This window comes from Pyxicephalus adspersus, chromosome 4 (genome assembly GCF_032062135.1).
Source record: "Pyxicephalus adspersus chromosome 4, UCB_Pads_2.0, whole genome shotgun sequence".
Classification (NCBI taxonomy): Eukaryota; Metazoa; Chordata; class Amphibia; order Anura; family Pyxicephalidae; genus Pyxicephalus; species Pyxicephalus adspersus.
The window spans coordinates 110,437,093-110,443,175 of record NC_092861.1 but is presented as its reverse complement, the minus strand read 5'-3'; positions in this window follow the sequence as shown (position 1 = coordinate 110,443,175).

Here is a 6,083-nt window from a genome sequence, read left to right as displayed (position 1 = left end):
ATCATTTGGTGACATTTACAATATTCTGAGCAGTACCAACATTAAGATGTAGGATGAAAATAATAATTAGTGACAAAATTCGATAGTGGAAAAAGCCTAAAACATCAGTGGCAAACATGTCATAATTATTCTTGTGCTGTCAAAGCCTTGCCTGAGGATTATAATACATCAAGATAGTTTTAAAGACAATGACTTGAAAGTACAATAGAAGTATAAAAAGAAACAAAGAAAAGTTCAGTAACATTGGAATATATAACATAAGTAAGCAAGAAAAGAACACCTATTTTAGGTCAGCAACTTTAATCCAACATGATAAGTTTTATTCCTCTTGACCACTAAGGTAAGATGGGAAATTTTGAAACACCTACAAACGGGCAATGGTATTGCCTCTCAATACCAATCACTTTATGTTGGTAGGCATTGACTAGAAGGATGATTCCTTACATTACTGGTCCATAAGAGAAAACATGTATAAGGGGCATTCTTTCCCCTACTGACCACTACTGTAGTGGATTTTCATCTGCTATCAATCTTCTATCTATCGATCTATCGATCTTCTCAACCTTTTTAACATGGGGGAACCCTTGAGATAACTTTCAGGTCCTAAGGAACCTCTGTTTAAATGACTATATCCACAACTCACAGTACATTACTGTAATGAATAGAAAGAAAAATGCCTTCTATATTACAGATCTCCCTTACAGATAGCCAAATTTACATTGATATCAGTTAAGTTGACCTGAGAGGGGCAAATTGCTCATTGCTCTAGGAACTCCTAGCAATGTCTTTAACAGTAATTCTCGGGCAGGGTTTGGTGGAACCTTAGGATTCCTTGAGAGGTTGCTAGGGGTTCCTTGTTCAATGAGCATTTTGTAAATCTCAGGTCAGTTAAATGGATTTCAACAATCCTTTTGGATGTCTGTAAGGGTGTCAGCCTTGTAAGAGGCATTCTTCCTACTGATGACCACACTAATGTACTGGTAGTTGTGGATATAGTAATTATAGCAGGGGTTCTCTAAAGACCTGAAAGTTATTTCAAAGGGTTCCCCCATTTTAAAATGGTAGGTATACTCTGGTCTAGAAGAACCCTTGTTTCAAACTCTTTTTTATATTCATTATATCTACTAGACCCTTGTTCGGACATATTTCTGTAACTTACAGGTCTAAAATGTAAAAAAAAAAATTTCATGAAAAACAGTGTAACGCTTTTGGTACAGAAATCCAGACCTCAGTGTAACGCCCAGGAGGTTAAGAAACACTTGTTCACAAAATAACCAGACAGGACCGTCAACACATTTTGGAAGCTAACACGCTCCCATCTATCAGAGCTTTCTTGTTGTATAAAGTTGAGCAGACTAACTACTACAGAATAGCCAGAATTGATATTCATACATGATAGCCTGAGAATGAAATGAGATGGCTAATGCCTTCCTGGTGTGGGTCACAAGACGTTGGTTGATGCTAAACATTATTAAACCAGAACACAGTGGGCATCTAGTTACAGAAAAAAAGAACTGCAGGAGACAGTGCCAAATTAATGGAGAGTGTTGCTGGAACATGTCTTTTTATTTTATCCATGTAATGAACTGTTGATTTTGTTTTTTTTGTTTTTTTGTTTTTTTGGATAGAGTTTTTTTTTAACTGAGGGTTAAGCACAATTTAGGGGAAATATATTTACACATCTACTGTATACTACAGAACTCCATCCAGAGGGCCCTCTACATATTTATTTGGTATTTTCAGTACGTAGAGAATAGTTTCACAATGATTAACTTTAATAATTTACTTTTAATAGTGTTTTTATGTTGTTGAATGGCTGGTTGCAATAAAAACCTAATTTTGCAGCAATGCTGCAGGTAAAAGGAAAAAAAAATTAGAATCAAGTGCTACTCTGTAGAACTAATTATAATAAGATAGGGAATTCATATTATGCACAGTTTAGTTGAAAGTAGGGATTGGGAAAGAAGGTAATACAAACTTAATTTGCAGCAGTGCCGCTGGTATAAATATCTAGAATCAGTTGCTACTTTGTACCAATTACAATAAATATTGGGATTTCATAATATGTACATTTTAGTGGATAGAAGAGAATGGGAGGACATAACTGAAACCTTGAAGTACATTAAGCCTATAAGTAAGGTTCAGGAGGAAAGCATTTTCATTTTTAGTAAAAAAATGGGTTAGTCAAAAGTAAGTCAATTTATTTAGTTAGTTAGGTTGAAAAAAGACATAGGTACATCAAGTTCAACCAATAGAGAAATAAACATATCCCAGATAAAACCCTTAATACATAAATGACCCAGAGGAAAGCAAAAAGCCTTTATAAAGCATGGTTCAATTTCCTCCAACAAGGTAAAAAAATGCTCTTTGATCCTGTTAGGCAATCAGGCAATATTTTCTGGACTCTGGTCTCTGTTGTCTATACTTTAAAACTTTATTGCCCATTTATATTCTGTGCTTCTAGAAAAGCATCCAGCTTTTCGCTAAAGCAATCTATACAACTTGCTAAAACTACTACCTGAGCGAGCCTATACTGCATTTTCACAGACCTTACTGTGAAGAATTCCTTCCTTATGTGGATGTTAAACTTCCTTTTCTCCAGATGCAAAGAGTGCTTTAAATGGACCATTTATATATTATTTTGGAGTGATCATATCCCCTCTTAAATGTCTCTTGCCAAGGATGTAAAATAGATTGAGTTCAGCTAATCTCTGCCCATAGTTGAGCTCCTCCATTCCCTTTATTAGGTTATTTGTCCCTCTGCACTAAAGCTGGGTTGCATATTCCAGATGAGGTTTGTCTAATGCTTGGTACAGGGACAGGATTATGTCTCCATCTCTACAGTCTATGAAACAAGAAAATATTTTGCAGCTTTAGATATTGCAGCTTTTTTTATTACATAGTTTGGTATCATCTGCAAACACAGAAATTGTACTTTTAATCGCAAACTCTATATCATTTATAAATATGTTAAACAGTAAAATTCCCAACACTGAACCCTGGGGTACACCACTAATAACCTTAGACCATTCAGAGTATGAATCAATAATCACTACTCTCTGGATGCGGCCTTTAAGCCAGTTCTCTATACATTTACAGATTTACTTTTCTAAACCTATTGACCCTAACTTGCATATTAATCGTCTGTGGGGTACTGTGTCAGATGTTTTAGCAAAGTCCAAGTCTACTATATCAACTGCCACTCCCCTGTCTACCTGTTTACTTACTTCCTCATAAAAAGAGAATAAATTTGTTTGACAACTTTGATCTTACTTGAATCCATGCTATCTCCTATAATATTATTTTCTAGCAGAAACCCCTCTATGTGGTTCTTTATCAAACTCTCTAGGATCTTTCCAACAATGAAAGTTACTATATGCTCAGACCTGATCTTTTTGCTATTTATGTATTTACATTTTTGGGGTTTTGCCTTACTTTCCTTTGCATTCTGTCCTTTATTTTGAAGTATTGCACATTTGATTTCCTGTTTAGATCTTTTGCTATATTCTTCATAATTTTCTAATAACAAAGGTAATATTTAATTTTCATATTTTTAAAATGTCCTTTCTTTTCTTCCTATTTCTTTTTTTGCCTCTTAAATTACTATTACCCATTCGAATATATTTTGCAGTGTGTTTGTGTAGAACAGACTTGAAGCATTCCAATTTCTGTTCTGTGTTCTTTGAGGACAATATTCTCTCTCAGTCCAAGTCATGGAGAGCCGCCCTTAACAATGGAAAATTTTCTCTCTTAAAATATAATGTTTTTATCTTTCCTATTTTTGTTTCCCGGATTAACACTTTCTTTAATTTAAATAATAATATTTAACTCATATTATGGATTCAAACATGCTTGGGACAAACATAGATCTATATTAAAAAAAAATAATAAATATATAAAAGGGCAGTCTTTTTCTGATGTCATTGCTCTATGTTTCTGTATTTCTAGTACATGAAGAAATATGTTTTCAATAATTTTACATAATTTTACAGCAGTCAGAATAGTAAAAAAAAAACTGGCAAGTAGTTGCTTTCGGTTGCACTGGTTTGTATATTGATATCTGAAGGAAATACATTTAAATGCATGAATCTCCACTGCTATAAAGAAAAATACAAAAACCTTTATGCTTTTCAAACAAGTGAAGCTTTATGAATTCTTTTTATACCTTTCTTTAGGAGGCAAAACCCTAGAGAACAATAACAAAAGCTTCATAAAAATAACCACAAATGTTATTTAAATGAGGGCAGTGGGATTTTGGTTCTGGTACACAGAACTGCTGAACCGAAGTGTTATTGCTATGCTAGAGGCATTCACTTTAATTATGAATATAAGCATTTTACTAATAAAACAATAAAATCATGAGTGATGTGCCTTCAGAGTATATAAAACTATGTAGTCAGCTACATTCTTGATTAACTCAAGGCTGCAGAATCATCATTTTCCAAAACTAGCCAAAATAAAGCAAAGGGCTATCCTTAACTCCCACTGCATTGGGGCTTTCTTGTTTTTTTCTTTTCTTTTTTTTAACAGAGAGCAGTAAGTCCTTATCCATCCTTTTAAAAAACAGTTGCTTTTTCTAAAGGCTTCTTGAACTTTGCCTTATTGACCGTTCCATTGATGGTGCCTGTTGGGGTCAATGCCACTTGCCAGAATGATCTTCATGACACCATCTTTTAAGCTGTCTGTAAAGATGTTATTCTGACTCCTACTGTAGAGTGGATATTTTTCCCACTGGCCCTAATGAATTGGTATTGTCAATGGTTCCCTTAGCCCTGAAAATGTCCTCTAGGATAAAAAAGTTGTTAATGGCTATTGTAAACTTTGAACCTGTCTTATTCTCCTCAACTTCCACTTCCCTTAAACCTTCTTCAAATGAAAGACTGTTTTCCAATTATTAAATTCTAATTAGTCTTTACTTGCTACTCACAAGAGAAACCATGTATTTACTACATAATTTAAAAAATTACAGCAACTTGTGCCCTTGAGCACTTTCTAGGCACTAGGATCCCCCTACCTAACCGCAGACCCTTGTTTTACTTTTTTGTAATAATTGGAATTGTCAATGCAATTGCTGTGGTTACATAAAATGTACAATATACTTCAAGGAAATACATTTCTCAGAAATGGAATTTTTGGCTCAGTGCAATACATGAAACTCTTACTTTAGGTGTTACCTACTCATTACAGAAAGGTAAACAGTGCTTAGTATATAGGACCTCATAAATATTCCTCCATAACTGTATGACAACACTGGATTTGCAATTATCTTTTTGTGCGTTTGGCACATTTTATGACAATTATGTAAATTTTCTACCAAAGTGCTCTCCAAAGTGGAATATAAAAAGATTATATAAATATGATTTTAATAAAATAGGACAAGTAAAAGAACAAGGTCACTACTCACACTTGCTGATTAAAAAACAGCACTGTAAAAGCCTTATTATAAGATGAGTTTGTTGCCACATCCACATTTTCCACCTGATGCGTTACTTTGATAACAAACTTTTATTACCTTCACTTGCTCTCAATTATCTTTTATGCTTTAATATTGGCCACCAGTAGATTGAGCTGTTTTACAAACAGCTTGTCTTTCAGAGCTCTGATCTATCAAACCAGAGACAAATTCAGTTCCAAAACATGCCACTAGGTATTATCCTAATATAAACTGAGCACCATGGGAAATACACTTTTGTAGCACCCCATTTATTACACAAGAATGGGATGTAGGGAGCATTTCAGAACCCTCCTCTAGGCCTAATTATGAAGTATTTTTACAGGTGCTGGTTAAATCATTTTCATAAAAACAATGTTTTGGAGCAGGGTATGGGAGAATTTAAATATATGGATTATGAATCAACAGTGAAAAGGCTGGAAACATGAAGGCATAAAACCTGGAGATTAGCTTTAAGTAAGAACAGCATGGTACAGGGAGTGAGGTACACATAAAGTAATTGGGTTTCAAGAGAAATATCTACATGAAAAAAAATGTGAGATACTTGCTTACATAAATCTAAATTATCATAAGCACCAAAAGGTAACACTTTTTCTGAAATTACCATAAATAAGAATTTTATCAGTTACAA